This window comes from Canis aureus, chromosome 12, assembly GCF_053574225.1.
Source record: "Canis aureus isolate CA01 chromosome 12, VMU_Caureus_v.1.0, whole genome shotgun sequence".
NCBI lineage: Eukaryota > Metazoa > Chordata > Mammalia > Carnivora > Canidae > Canis > Canis aureus.
Window position 1 is genome coordinate 36,121,350 of NC_135622.1, and position 16,570 is coordinate 36,137,919.

The following is a 16,570-nucleotide window of genomic DNA, read 5'->3' on the forward strand; positions in this document are numbered from 1 at the left end:
TTCTTGTTAACATTTTTTGTCTCATTTTCTTGATAATATCTATTCTAACAAATGTGAGGTGATACCTTATTGTGGTTTTGATTTGTATTTCTCTGATATTAAACATCTTTTCATATACCTGTTGATCACTTGTATATCTTCTTTGGACAGATGTCTATTAGGTCTTATGTTCATTTTTAAAAATTGGATTGTTATTATATCAAGTTATATGAATTCCTTATGTATTTTGGATATTAACCTCTTAGCAGATACATTGAATAAATGTTTCTTTGTTTGCTGGATGCTCTTAGACCATTTCCAGAGATTTTAAATGGTTCTTTTTACATAATTTTTCACCATTTTCTCTGGGAGTCGGGGAGGATTGGGTCAATGGAGCTCCTCGTGGTATCCTGCCAGAGATGGAACCCATGTATTTATTTTTAAATGGCATAATAAACACATGTGATATAAATGATACAAATACATGTGGATAGAGCATTGATACTCATTCAAGTCTTTCTATGTGCTCTTTATTGACATGAGACCCTGCTTTCCTCTCAAGTGACCAAATTTTGAAATTTTATAGTGTTCTTTACCTTAAAAATTTACTTTATCAAATAATGATGTAGGCCTAAAATATGTAATATTTTGTATTAATTGTTTTGGAAATTACATAAAGACTATTACTTAAATATAGCCTTCTGGAACTCAGTGTTTGACTCACATTATATTATTAAGATTTCTCCATATTGCAGTATGTAGTTGTCATTTGTTGTTTTACTTCTACACAACATTCCATAGGTCCTTTCTCTCTTTGATGGATGGTTCCCAGTTTTTCTTTTTATTCAGCGTTTGGCTCACTCTGCTATGATTTCCAACCCATGAACTTGAATGGAACTGGTGACAGCAGCTCATTAATTACTTCTGTAATACCCAACCAAATGGACACCTATCAGTCCTCATCCTACAAGACCACACACTGCCATTCAACTGAGCTAACTTCTCCCTCAATGAAAAACGTGCTCTCTTGGTTTTCATGACACCTCTAGGGTCATGAGGTCATGACACCTCTTGCTTCTCTGATCCCCTCTTTGAAATTTCCTTTGTCCTTTCCATCTTCTTTCTATAACTTTTAAATTATATTCCTGATGGCCTGATCCTGGGAACTCTTGCCTTACTAGGCTCTCTCTCTTTCAATGTTGAAAAGTATCACCCGAGCTACTTATTACAATGCAGATTTGCAGGGGAGGGGTTCCCAATGAGATTCTGTTTTAGTAAGTATAGGGTGAGACACAAGAATGCATTATTAACAAGTATACATCTCTGAGGGGATTAAGGTAGTTCTCAGAATTTATGCTACTGTCTCTTCTGTAAAAAATTCTTTTCTTAACTTGTGATGTGTTCTGGAGATTTTATGAAAGTTAATTTATTTTTAAAGAAATTGCTGGCACTAATAACACTTTTAAAAACCTTGCATTTAGAATTGCCTTTAAACAGAGCACAGTAGCTGTCAAACAGAGTTATATAATATTTTCTATGCTTTGGAGATGGCACCAATGGAAGAGCTAGCTGTGTGGCAGAGCCATTGGTTACTAGGACTGATAGAGTCATTGGTGTTGGTCAGGCTAAACAATTCTTTGAAGCAAAGGGAACTGGAAAAACTCAAAAACCATAGCCACCTAATACGAAAAAGTTGATTGATGGAAAAGACTTTCCCTGCTATCTGTAGTTTTGGGCAGTGTGGTGTTGATGTGCAAGATGATGCTAATAGATAGGCAGGAGTAAAAAAAAAATAGCATTTTGTAAGCCATATTAAGGATTTTTATCTTCATCTTGATTGGAATAAGATACCATTGGAGAGTTTTAGGTACAGCAGTCTCTCCCTTATCTGCAGTTTTGCTTTCCATGGTTTAAAGTTATCTGCAGTCATAACAGGAAGCAGGTGATTCTTCTGATGATAAGCAGAAGGTCACTAGTAGCCCAACACTATTACAATGCCTACGTCATTCCTCTCACTTCATCTCATCACACTGGCACTTTATCATCTCATGTCATCACAAGAAGAGGAAGAGTGAGTACAGTAAGATATTTTGAGAGAGAGGTTTCCTATTCACATAACTTTTATTGAAGTATATGTTAAAATTGTTCTATTTTACTATTAGTTATTGTTAATCTCTTCCTGTGTCTAATTTGTAATTTAAACTTTATAGTTATGTGTGTCTAGGAAAAAAAAGCATATGTAGGGTTTGGTACTATTTGTGGTTTTAGGCATCCATTTGGGGATCTTGGAAAGTATCCTCCACAAATAAGAGAGACTGTATAGTGATAAGGTGAAGGCAGCAGGTCCCCTGATTTCAGATGTATACTTTGAAAAGGTCACTCCAGCTGTGTGTAGTGAATAAAATGAGTGTAGGGTTCAATTGTGCTTATTGATTGAAATCAAGGAGAGATAGAGTGTAGCTTGAATCAAAGTGGTAGCAATAGAGATGAAATTTGATTGCACGGATAATTATGATTTATGATAAACTGGACTTATTGCAGGATTAGATAGAGGAAAGGAGGGAAAAACTGTTTGAGGAACTTACACATTCCTGACTATACTACTGGACGAATGAAGGTGACATTGATTGAGGAGTGGGCTGATGCTAAAAGTCCACTTTAGGGCCTTTGATTACATAAACATCAGTGTCTTTCAATCTGAATGATAGTGACCCACATGGACAAGTCATGGCTTGTGGTTTTCCTTCCTTTTTTTTTTTTAAAGATTTTATTTATTTATTCATGAGAGACACAGAGAGAGGGAGGCAGAGACATAGAGGGAGAAGTGGGCTCCATGCAGGAAGCCCGATGTGGGACTCGATCCTGGGACTCCAGGATCGCCCTGGGCCAAAGGCAGACGCTCAACCACTGAGCCACCCAGGCATCCCGTGGTTTTCCTGTTTTAGCAGATGGACAACTAAAGAAAATCGTTTTGTGTATTTCATGTGTCTTAATCTCTCATCATTGACAGTTATTCCCATATGGATGAAAACATGGTGCTGACAATTTTAATCCCCTGAAGAGAGAGTGCCTCAACTCTCTCTCTGGTTCTAAGTCCAAACATCCAAGGGGATGCACTCATTGTTCCAATTTGCTCAGCTGTCTATCCTTGGGCTACTCAAAAGTGCCCAGATGGGGGGCCATGTAAGTGCATAGCAGTTCCTGTGGGAACCATGTGAGTGAAAGAGGTAGGAAGAATTAAGGGATTGTAAGGGTTAAGGGCATACTGTACAGTAGGTGTCTATGATATACTTATTGAGAAAAGCAGGAGCAAAAGCAATTCACTCTCTACAGGACAATGATGGTTTTATAATGTTTGCCCCATTTTCTTTTGGGTGAAACATATGCACCCATAGTACTTTCCATATAATATAAAGTACTGTGTAGTACTTAACACTGTAAAATACTATAAAGTACATACCTGTTTTGAGTACTGAAGTGTGGGATGAATTGTGCTTTCTGGGTTAAAGCACATAAACATTTTATTTCCTTATGTTATGATTTTCCTTCGGTAGGTCCTTTCCATCTCTATAAAACTGGCCAAAAAAGAAAAAAGAAACTTGGATATAGTAAATGGGGTGTAATGTTATCTTACCACATCAAGAAATTGTCAGTTCATTCTATAAGAATGTGGATTTTATGTATTTCCTGTTGTGTGTATGAGGAACCCCCAGTTCTCTAGCCCCCTGTTCCCATATTTGCGTCCTCCCTCACCCCATCCTTTAAAATTGTACTCATTTTACTTCAGGAAATGTTAAATGATTTCTCTGATCCAAAACTGATTCACTCGGGTAATCATTCCATCATTTCGCTGAGGTTAAAAGAGTATAAAAATTATGATGATACTTAAGAAGGAAAATGGAAAGATAAATTGGTTATGACTAAGACAGAAAAAATTGAAACACAATTGCTTGAGTATAGATGACTTAGGCAAAGGGGAAAGCCAATTATCCTAGTCAAAAGATTATAGGCAATAATTGTAAAAGCTTTTCTACTTGCATAATCATTTTGCATCAGAGTAGGATTGTTTATCTCTCTTACGTGCCCATATTGATAAATTGTAAATTACACTTACTACAATAGTGACACAGTAAGATATCCTTTTCTCTTCATGTCAATACACTTTTTGAAAGGTAAGGAGGTTATTAGAGTATTTGATACTTCCATCTTTAAATACATTTGTTGCTCATGTATCTCTTGCATGGTTTTCTTTGGGAAAATCAAGGTGGTGTTGGTACACAGGGACACTGAAATTAAAGAATGTCGGAGGAGATCATGGAGAGGATGTTGTCACCAGTTGACTCCTGAGCTGGTCCTGGGCAACCGGAGGCTCTTCATCCTCTCTCCTGTCCTTGGAATGTACGTACTGTCCACCCTTCCTGCAGTGGGATCCATTTTCAAGGACGTAGCCTTGAGACAGCAATGTGTTGCTGAGGCATCTGGATGGTATGTGTGACTGGGACACCTTTAAGGCCTCCATTTAACTTCTAAGATTCTGGCGGGCAGGTATGGAGATCTGGTCTTACGGCACAACTCTGGCATGGAATAAGTTGTCTTGCTTATTCCGCACACCACGTGCCAATCTGGAGTGCTCTCCCTTTCCCCTCTAGCCTTGCACTCTGTGTATGGAGGCCAGTTTCAGATTTTGCTTAGGAAGCTCTGAGGTTTGTGAACCTACAGACAGATTAAAAGATATCTTTTGGTTCTGAAAAATAAACAGTAGGAGGCTCACATTTTTTATGTTTTTTAAGTCCTTTGAGATTTTTTCTTAAATTATAACAACTCCTAATTAGACATTTATGATATCTTGTAATAACAGATGAATAATATAAAAAGGAAAACCACTAACTAGGAATACTTTGATACTCTCATTTTATCATGGAGTAAATCTCCCAAATGCCAAATTTAAACAAGATAAGCCATATTTCATATATTTCTATCACTCTCCTCTTTTCCATTCACTGTAGTTGTGGGGACATGTTAAGGCAATCTTCTCCTAAATTTTTTTTTAATCCCTTGAGTTAGAAGCAATGTTAAGAATAAAGAGAGACTTACAGACTCTCATATAATGTGCCTTTCCTAGGTCCTGAAAAGAAAATGATAAAGGTATAGGGAGAGGAGGATTAATACATATTTTTCTCACTGTTCATGCCTTGATCCTATCATCCATCCATTTGTTTATTCATCAACATTTATTGAACATACCTTATGTTTCAAGGAATGAGGAAATAGCAAAGAAATGCAATCATAGCCCTGGTGGAATGTAAAAGAAAGATATGCAGACCTAGTTATTACAAGTCAGAATGATTAATGCAATGGGGTCGAGTGGAAGGTATAAGCATTCTAGGGGTTGAGGAGACCAGTCAGGGGAATATCTTTTGACAAGTGTCATTTGAATTTAACATGAAGGGACAAATTGCTATTGGAGTGGAGCAAAGAGAACAGATATTCCAGCGAGGAGGAGTCATGTGCATGGTGTGGAAAAGGTAAGCTCATTGTGGGTCATGTGTGGCTTTCCACAGCTAATCCTTAGGATACCTGAGAGAGGTGGTGTGTGAAACGAGATGAATGCCTGATGGGGGAAATGTTCACGGGGATGGTGATGGAAAATGGTCTTTTCGTCCTACTTATGAAATGCCATTATTAATCTTTTCTTAACTTTGTGAAATCTTGCCCAAAGCCATTGTCTACCTGGAAATTCCTCCTAAGTCAGATTTGTACAGCTTTGAATTTTCCTGATTAATGATCAGTTCTCCATTTCACTTTATAATATGTAGGGTTGGTCCAAGTTTCATAACTATTTCTTTACATTGATAAGCCAAATATGATTCCTTTTCTTCAGTCTTAAATACCAGTGAATGCTATTGTGAATTGATGAACCCCTGTTATTTGCAAAATTACCTCTATTGTTGCAGCCTGACAAATTACTAACAGATACACATCACAAAAATGCCAGGCACTTCAGCTCATTTAACTGCTTTCGTTGGCATTTTATTCCTTCCCCCCATGATTACTGTCATTTTTTTTAGCTCTGTGTTAAATCACCACCTAATTATGCATCATCACAGCAACTCATAACAGTTGAGCATGTCTCACTCCTAAATTCTAAAAGCAACTCTGTTGAGTCAGGCTCACGGGAGAGAGTGTTGTCACTTTTCTTGACTTTGCTTTACCCTCTGGGTATTTGGGATTTTTGAGCTCCTTTGTGATGGGAATCTGCTCTGGGAGAGTGGTGCACTTTGGAAAAGTTCATTGATCACATGAGTAAAGTGAGGAATAAGAAGCAAAGCAGGAAAGCTTCCCCCAGTTGTCTCACTGCCAAATTCAGATGACCTGATTCATCTTTTTTCCTTTCTAATTCACCTTCTAATAAAAGGCATTCCCTGATGGATGGAAACTGGAGGTTGAATCTTGAGTTTTGGGCCAAAGATGATCATGTTGTTACAAATCAATTAATCTCTGTTTCCTCATCTGTCAAATGTGCATAATCCTACCTTCCTATCTCATAGAGATGTGTGAGGATAAAATGTCCTAAATTATTGCTTGGTCTCCACCTGTGCAAGGCAGACTGTTTGCTGTGACTTTCAGGGAATGTTGCCTTTTTAAAATAGCTAGGAATATGCTTCTCAGAAATTGCACTATTGCTACTAACTTTCAGGTGGTAGATTTAGGGATTCCTGCAGAAAGAGTATCAGTTTTGATCCTGGTGAAATCTCAGTTAGAATTTGGATTCTAAGGTGAGTGAGGGGTGAGAGTGAGCCATTCATCAGTGGTCCTGGTGTATTTCAGGGGCTCCATGACCTCTATTTTCGCTTCTCATATATTTTTATTTTGATGCCTCGATAAAAATATCAAAGAATTTCAATAGGTTCATTTATAATCATAATCTCATCTGGGATCATCACCTGTTCCCATTTATCAGCATTGGCAAGGAAAAGTGGTACATTTTTATTTTTATTTAATGAAGAACCAGCTGCTTTAACAGATGTTTCATAAATTTAGAAGATGTCCTGCACTTCTTCATCAGGCAAAGAACACCTAAATGCTCTCTACATATTCAACAATGGATATAAGTACTTTGCTTCCTTGACCATTAAAATTTCTTGGAATAAATAAATCACAAATTATCCAACTTCCCAGATCAATAATCAATACATAATGGTAGATTACACAGGCTTATCTATGTAAGATAAGATACATAGTTTTGTGTTTTCCTTTGTGTTTTATCTGAAAGACCATTATTCAAAAAGAGATGATTATATTGTATGGTAGTTGGTGCTTCTATAGCCTGGCTTAATCTACAGTCCAGCAATGGAAGTATTATTATCTTTAAAGATGAAGAACTAGAGACACAGAGATGCTAAGGTCATTCAGGTAAAAATAGCAGAGTCTATATTCAAACTCAGTAACCTCAAAATGCATTTTCTTTTCACCCTTACTGGTCGTACCAGTCAGGTATAGTTCCATACAATTTTTCTAGTGAATGCATTAAAAATATTCTTTCATAATCCTCTGAAGAAATGTATTGTTCAAGGAACTCAAAAAAGTCCTTCTTAATGATCTCAGATTATTGGCATTGATTAGAAAAATAAAGAATCAGGGCTCTTACAAAGACAATGGAAATGAAGAGGATTTTATATTATCATGTAAATTTAGGAAAGTAGTATGCAGTCAGAACCCACTAGGCTGAGTGTCAGATTGTGAAGAAGGAATCTGAGATGTGCCTGGTAAGGGGTATAAGTGCTGTGTTCTAGAGAGGTTCATGGGCTTGGAAAGCTGTCCCTGATGTCAGTGGAAACATTTCCCCCAGGGTTCACTATGTTAAAGGTTAGGCATTGCTTTTCATGCCCAAATCTTCCAAGTTACTCTGCATCTCTGAAGTAACAACTATGCCCTGAGGTGGGAAGTGAGAGCATAGTCCATAATTTAATTTTAAAAACTTCACCATTTTGTTCTCAGTCAGCTTCACACAGATATTTGTTTCATTCAAGCAGTCATGAATGTTTTGTTTTGTGGCAAGGGAAGCTTTTGTTGATCTTTCCTACCTCTAATTCATTTTATTCTTTTGAAATTAATTAGAAGAGAATCAAAACATGACTTCCAACATTGTTTTCCTTGCGGTTTTTGTTTTGTTATGTTTTACTATCAAATATGAATTACTTCTCTGTGTGGCCTTGATCATTCTATAGAATCAGGTAACCCTGTTTTCCCATTTTCTCCTCTCATATATTTAACATCTCTTGCCAGGTATCTATTTAGTAAACATCCATCCTATCCATCCTCTATACAAATACAAATCTGTAGTTTAGAAGAGGGGTCTGGGCTACAGATTTAAATCTGGGAGTCCTTGGCATATGGTGGTTATTTAAAGCCAGGAGACCAGATGAAATCATGAAAGGAGTTCCAACATTGTGAGGATGGGCAGGCGAATGGAGCCAGCAAAGAACATGAGGAATGACTAGTGAAGTAGAAAGAAAACAGAGGGTGCTTCCTGGAAATCCTAATGAAGAGAGTGTTTGGAGGGAGAGAGCTACTCTGCCAAATGCTGGTGATAAGTCAAGCAGCTAAAGACTGACTGAGAGGCAGATCATAGGGTCATTGATAACCGTTAAAAGAGTAAACACTACATCTTAATGAGTATAAAAGGATTTTTTTAAAAAAGATTTTACCTATTTATTCATGAGAAACATAGAGAGAGGCAGAGACATAGGCAGAGGGAGAAGCAGCCTCTCTGCAGGGAGCCTGATATGGGACTCAATCCCAGGACCCCAGGATCATGACCTGATCCAAAGGCAGAGAGGGTCAATCACTGAGCCAGCCCATTGCCAGACCCTTAGATCTTTTTTGCATATATGGTCAGTATTTTTTATTGCAGCTATCATCACATCCCTCTCTTCCCTAATTCCTTAGTCAAAGGGAAGAATAGTGTAGACACTTTTTCATTTTTTCCTCACTAAATAATATAACTCAGAGGTATTTCTGCCTTAGTATACAGAGAGCTTCCTCATTCTTTATTTATGGCCAGGTAGTGTTTCATCTTAGTTTATTTAGAGAGTTTTCCTTTGATGGACACTTGGATTTTTTCCTGACTTTCAAAACTAAATAATGCTATGACTTTATGCATTTCACATGTGTTCAAGTATGTTTATGGGATAAAGTACCAGAAGTGAGATTGCCTGATTGAAATTTTTGTCAATTTTATATGCACTGTCAAATTTCCCTCCCTAGAGATTGTACTATTTTGTACTCCCACTGGCCAAAGTATGTGAGTGCCTGTTACTCTACAGCCTTATCAGCAGAATGTGTTGTCAAATTTTTGGATTTTTGCCAGTATGGTAGATGAAAAATGGTTATCTCTTAAGGTTGAGGCTGACCACATTTGTGTATGCTTAAAAACTATTTGTATTTTTCTCCTGTGAGTTTTATTATCATATCTTTCACCTATTTTTTCTATTGGGTTTTTGATGCCTTTCTTCCTGATTTTTAGGAGCTTTTACTACATTAGAGAGGTGAACTCTTACTTGTGATATGAGTTGTAAATATATTTTTTCTGTTGTCTCTTAGCTTAGATTATTATGTAGAAGTCTTTTTTTTAAATGCCACTATGCATTTGAATTTATAATTTATTTTATAGCTTGTAAACTTGAAGTCATTTAAAATGCCTCCCCCATGCCAAGCTCATGAAGAGATTTGCTGTTTTCTTCTAGTATATTTTTGATCCATACTAAGGTTGGCTTGGTACGTGGTGTGAACACAATTTGATCTTTTTCCAGATGGCTACTCAGAGGTCACAACTCCATTAATATATATCCATCAATATATATCTTTTTTCTATATCTATAATCCACAACTTTTTTTTTTTAGGGAAAGTACATGCATGTGCTCATGAGTAGGGGATGGGGTAAAAGGAGGGGCAGAGGGAGAGAGAGAGAGAGAGAATCTTAGGCCTCTCTTGATGTGAGGCTGAGATCTCAGGACCCTGAGATCATGACCTGAGCCAAAATCAGGACTCTGATGCTTAACTGACTTGGGCCACTCAGGTGCCAAGAAGTCCATATTACTTCTGCTGATTTGAGATTCTGCCATTATCATACATCAAATTCTCATATGTGTTTGGCTTTATACTTAGATTTTCTATTATCTTCTATTGGGCTGTCCACATGATCCCATTGCTTTAATTATTGTGACTTTATAGTATATTTTAATACAATAACGTCCTCATTCTTTTCTCTTCCACAGTTTTCATAGTATTTACCATAATTTAAATAGTTGTGGAATCATTTGGTGTACTTGTATTTATGACATTAAATAAACAAAAAAAAAGCTTTAAGAATTGTTTTTAGTTGATAGTTTACTTAAATCCTTTCTATCATCCATTTATTCCATCAATATTACTTGAGCACCTATTATGTGCTTAGCATTTATTACACATTTAGGAACATCAGTGAACAAAACAAACTGCTGCTCTCTTATAGCTTTGTAGCCACCTACATTAGTCTTGAGTCTTTCAAGAAAAAGTTCTATTTGATTATTCCTTACATCATCTGAATTGAATTAAAACAGAATGTCAACTTTGCCATCTTAATATTTTATGAAGGAAAAAATATTAAAAATCTCATGCAACATCTATAATAAATCTTCCTTGATTCAGAATAGTAAAGAATATAAACAGTATGAAGAAGAAAGTGCTAGAGAAATATGAGATACCCAAGAGATACCTTGTTTTTCAACTTACCTCAGTTGAAATTAAGTGTCTCGTTAGTGTCATAAATTTGCAGTACAGTGACCATAGGAACAGTTCAGTAATTGACAAGACTAAGAAATGATCATTTATATACTATGTTAAGCGTTTAAAATTTGACTTCTAAACTGTAAATAGATTGTAATAATAATTTTTTTGTTAAATTCAAGATTTATTCTCAAATCTCAAGAGTTATGACAGGATATTTGACATCAGGATTGAATTTGGCTGAATATTGCTTTTGCCACTTGACCCCTTAGTATGACATAAAAATATGTATTCTGGGGTTCTTTACTATTGATTATGTTTTCCAAAGATAGAAGCCAAAAGATGAGAATTACAGGTATTTGCCTGCCATGTCAGTGGCATCTCAGACTCATGACAATCTTTTTGTCAGTTAGAAGTGTTCTTAGCCCCCGATAAACTGTCCAGGGAGCAAAAGTTACACAGAGGCAACTTACCTGGACTTTGCCCTTCTGCCAAATAGGATCATTCCTTAGTTCTTTGGCAACTGCCACACTTGAAATAAATCATTTCAGGCCTTGTTATTACAAAACCAACTTATTCAAGGGCATAAAAAAAAAAAAAAAAACACCTCATTCAAACAGTATACAACAAACATTTAGAACTGAGATGCAAAGTAATTTTTCTCTAGGTCTTTATTTATGTCACTGCTTATGCCTTAGAACCTCCTTCCCATCTCACCTGCCTTACTTTTCAAATTTCAACAATCACTTCCACAAATTCATTGTTTCTGAACCAGCTCCCAGGGACTTAAGAACAATACATCTTTAGATATTCATAGTATAGTGATTGCCTCATAGCAATGGGATTAATACTGTGGTTCTCAAATTTGGCATCCATTAGAATCACCTGGCGGGATTGTTGAATCACAGACTAGTGGGTTCTACCATCAGATTGCTGACGGAGTAGGTCTGGGAGTAGGTCTGGGATGAGGTCCAAGAATTTACATTTCTGATAAGTTCCTCAGAACTTGGTAATGCTGCTGATCTGGGACAATACTTTGAGGACCACCGATACATTATTATAATAATGGTTTACCTTTGTTTCTCCACTTGTCTATAAGTTTATTGAAAGCAGATCAAATTTAGTTTCATGTCAATTTCTAGAGCCCTGAAAAAATACCTGTCACATAGCAGATGCTTTATAAACAGCTGTTGATTAAATTATGGAGAGCTTTGTTGAATAGCGCTATTTTGGATGTATAAATTTTCACAATTTTTGTACTTGTGAGCTACTTTTTTCCCTTGGTAGCTACTAGGTTTTTTTCTGGGACACTCAGTTTCAAAGGTAATTGATAGCTTTAATATAAAATATGAAGTAGTTTACCCAGGAAAGTTTGGATTATTTACTTTATTAATCACTAGCCGATATCAAAGATAATTTTTTTTGTGGGACTTGAACTCATGACCCTGAGATCAAAACCTGAGCTGAGATCAAGAGTCAGATGCTTAACTGACTGAGCCAACCAGGTGCCCCTAAATGATAATTTCAAACTAATGTTTTATTTATAAAAAAATGGAAATAGGTTCTCATTAGAGTACTGAGCTTCTATGTACTCTCAAAAAAAAAAAAAAAAACCTCAGCAGAGATTTCAGATAATAATAATAATCAATTTTACCATTGCCTTAAAGTGAAGTTGCATAGAATGAATATATGTGTAATAATGTTTCTTGATGCCAACCATTAAGACCTATCACATTAACTCTGGGGTGGTGATCTATGGATTCCCCAAGTAGAATGAATAATTGGCAAATATGTAGATAATTTGAGTAGAAAAATAGTACCAGTTTTCCAAATTGCCACCAACAATCACAGTCTACAGAAGGAAAATCAAAAGAATCAAAACAAAAAAACCCTAGAATATTTTGTACAAAATCGAAGACAGAGAGGGATGGAGAAGGAGAGGAATATCCAATGGAATGGTGAGATGAGCATAAGCCACAGCACACAACTTTACCTCCTCTCAAGGCAGCACTCTACACTGGTGTTGGTTTGTGGAATAATCATGTCTCCCCTGAAGTGTCTTCTCTCTTTCCATCAACACTTATCCACCTGCCAAGGCAACCTGCAAAGGGACCATAAGCTTTGCTTTCTTTTGTCAGGCTGGGTTACTCCAAATGTACCCCCTGGCCGTGTGCAAGTGAAGAAGCTGCAGATCAGACTGGGCAAACGTTTGGCCCATTGACCGTTGAGTCAAAACACAGCTCGAGACACACAATGTATATTTTGAAACAAATTATTTTGCAATATTTTTGAGAAATACAGAGCAAATACTTGAAATAAATCTTAAAGGTTAAATGTGTTGACAACAACATGTGCAATTAGCTTTCTTCCCATTTCTAGCACTTGCTTTAAAGATTTTCTTGCTCTCTGCCCAAATATTTGTTGATTTGGGAACTGATGAAAGAGATGGAAAAATACCCTCTAGTCTGTGACCTTATTCTTTGGCTTATGCTCATTGAAATGATAAAACTGAATGAGGTAATTTTCATTCTGCTATTTTCTCTCTCTCTCTTTTTTTTTCCCACTCTTCACCCCACTTTTAGATTGCTCTTTCTTTTACCACACATTCTCTAGATGCATCTTCCATTGTTAGTGCTACCCAGAGTTCAAAAGTCTTTTCAGATGTAAAATTCTCCTACATTCATTGTCTGGCATTTAATTTTAATGTTTTTCTTTTTCTCCCACACCTACTACTTGTATTTTTCTTTTCCATGGATTTGATCTCTTTGGCAGCTGGCATTGTCTTCATTATTTCATCCTGATCACATAAATATTGTCAAAGCACTCACCTCTGTTTTACCCCAGAAGGGAAAAGAGTGGATAAAGAATATGCTACACCTTTTCTTTATTTCAAAGAGCAGATAGCTCTTTTGTGTGAAATGTCTCCCTTGTAAATTTCTTTATATTTCTCTGAAATAATTAATCTAGTCTTTGTTATTTAAAAAGTGGTGTCATGCGCTTCTACAGATTTGTTCTATGTTGGGATCTCGTGAATTCTTATCACTCACAGAAAAGGAAAATATTATAAGAAATGAAGAAAGATCAAAAATGAGGAAGAGGGCTCCATTTCACCTATTAAATTTCTTCTCTTTCCTTTAGGACAATGGCGTCGGATTTCAAATTTTATGTAAAGGCCTTAATTCTATATTGATGTGACTTCTAGCTTCCATGAAACTTAAATACAGTAAGTAATAATATTAGACTATATCTCCTAAAACTTCAAAATATATATTTAAAATTTTGCTAAAATGGGAGTATCTCCAGGAAATATATTCTCAATGTGTTATCTGTAAATTTTCATCAGTAAAATTTTCTATTCTAGTTTTAACTACTTAGCTCTTCTGGCATGAATGGATTATCTTGTTGATTCCGTCTTCCTTGGATCCAGTCAAAGGATCTTTACATTAATTTTGTTGAGACTTTTCTAAAAGGTAGGAAAGGTTAATGCTACTAGCTTGTAAGATATTGGCCTTGCTGATATAGTTTGTGGACTGAAACAAAAAGGACATTTCTTTATTTAGTGTAGTTGGTGTCAACTATCCCTGTGCTTCAGAACCATCTGGAAAGTGTCTTGAAAACTATAGATGCCAGAGATGAACCCCCAGAGATTTGCTTTCAATAAGCTTGTAGGGAGGATGTGGAGGTAGGCAGGAAGTGAGTATTTTTAAGAACTTTTGAGATGCTTCTAATGTGCAGTTGGCATTGTGAACCACTGATTTATTATCAGATTGATAAACTGTGGATGTGCATAAAGGTGCAATAACATCTTTGTGGCACTAAGCATACCATGGTTTTTCAACATGTGTCCTTTTTTTTTTTTTTTTTTTTTTTTGATATATCCTTTGGAGTCCTAAAAGATGACTTGAACCGTTGCTCCACAATGGTTAAGTTTGCCTCTGTCTTTTCTTTTGCATGGCTACTATATACCATTCCTATAAGTATAAATATAAATGTCCAGATTATTGACATAAAATCAGGGTGAGGAACTGGGAAGTGGGAAAAGCAGAGAGAGTCTGTTACAAGGTGGATTAATGAAAAAGAAAGCATGTGCTTTTGTTTCTGAATCTGGCAAAATGTGCCTCTAATCTAGTTACATCCATCTTGTCAACCTTGCCTACAAACTTATTGTTGTCTGTCTACAGAGATGTGACATTAAGTAGCCCATATACTGTGTTATTTATTTGTTTATAGGTTAATTGTTTAGAATATTGATCTCCTGGGCTCATTTTCCCATTCTTTCTCAAATACCCTTTCAAATCAACAAACATAAACTAGGACAGATTCTTCCACACAGGAGACTCTTAAATGGTACAGATTCTTTCTACTTGGTGCCTTTAAAAAAACCCCACTCTGGTAAAAGAGCAAAATCCAGTATAAATATTGTCAGCACTCCAGAAGTTACTGTAATGTTTTTGGTCTTCACTCTGGGAAGGATGCAAGAAACTAGTTGGGAGGCACCAGTTTTTTGACCACTTGCTCTTTGATTAATTTAGCAGTGAATATATAGAAGGAAGCCTCTTAGTTGCCATAAAATTCTATAAATTTTTCCAAGAAATTACTTGAAGATGTATTACCCAGCTATGTGAGAGCTTCCGTGGGACTCTAAATCTGTCTTTAAAATTGGAATAAAAAATAAAAGCTTAATTCTGAGCAGCAGGGATACAGGCTGTTGCTTGTCTCATTTTCTACTTTCCATAGTCATTATGTATGACATGGTAACCTCTGTCTTCATTTTGTAATGCATTTTTTTAAAATTAGCAAACAGTAAATTCAAAGCCTCCTGCCTGACCACTGAGTAAGTATGTGACAAGAAGGTGGGTCAGGTGCTTGCTCAGGGATCTTAATTTCCTTGATGGGTTGTATAGGAATCCAGTTGGGAGATTCAGGGACTGAAGCACATGGTGGGCAGGCAGTGCCTGAAGCAGAACCTAAGAATCTAGGAGCTCAAGAAACCAGCGCAGAATCGGAGGGGACCTCTAAGAGTGAGGGCAGAGAATTGTGACAAAGAGAAGGGAGAGGCTACAATGAGGCTTCAGGAGTGAAGATGGGGGTGCGGGGTTGGGGAGCCAAGAGCAGGAGCTAGAAATGTAGATGCAGAAAGGAATTCCAGTAGCAAAGGTAGCTAGACTAGGGATGAGAGTTTGCAGAGGCATCAGAAGTGAAATGAGATGGGGGGAGATGGGTCAGAGCAGCCTGACAACAACAGTCTGCTCCAGCTGTCTCAATTTTGCTTTTGATTTTACACTAGTTTTTATTTTTATTTTTTATTATTTTTTACAGTAGTTTTTAAAAGTATATTTTCTTTGATATTATTTGGTTTTATGATTAAGTTTGGTTTGGTTTGGTTTTGTGATTAAGAAATGTATTTTGGGGATCCCTGGGTGGCGCAGCGATTTGGCGCCTGCCTTTGGCCCAGGGCGCGATCCTGGAGACCCGGTATCGAATCCCACGTCGGGCTCCCGGTGCATGGAGCCTGCTTCTCCTTCTGCCTGTGTCTCTGCCTCTCTCTCTCTCTCTCTGTGTGACTATCATAAATAAATAAAAATTTAAAAAAATATATAAAAAAAAGATTCTAAAAAAAAAAAAAGAAATGTATTTTGTTCTTGCAGGACCTTATGATGTTTGACATTGGATAAGAAAATTCTCCACCTGGATAAGCTGTTTCTGGAAAGCACTGGTGCAGCCTCTGTCAGGTGAGGTTTCTTCGGGCCATTTTTTTTCTTGGGTGTAACTTCTAGCTTTTTTTTCTCATACAAAAAATCTAGATATCACTAGGATCATATC

At 36.6% G+C, this 16,570-nt stretch overlaps 1 long non-coding RNA gene across 2 annotated transcripts in view; it reads right to left on the reverse strand.

The window, feature by feature from the left end:
- Positions 1–11,601, reverse strand: part of LOC144324672 (uncharacterized) — a 29,867-nt gene extending 18,266 nt beyond the window's left edge. The window contains exons 1-2 of one of the 2 annotated variants that reach the window (XR_013390097.1): positions 11,465–11,601; positions 3,440–3,554 (exon numbers count right to left, since the gene is read on the reverse strand). This is a non-coding gene — a long non-coding RNA (uncharacterized LOC144324672). Of the gene's footprint in view, positions 1–3,439; positions 3,555–4,093; positions 4,682–11,464 lie in introns of those variants that run through there. The other variant, XR_013390096.1, reaches the window with a different exon arrangement.
- Positions 11,602–16,570: the final 4,969 nt, after the last annotated feature.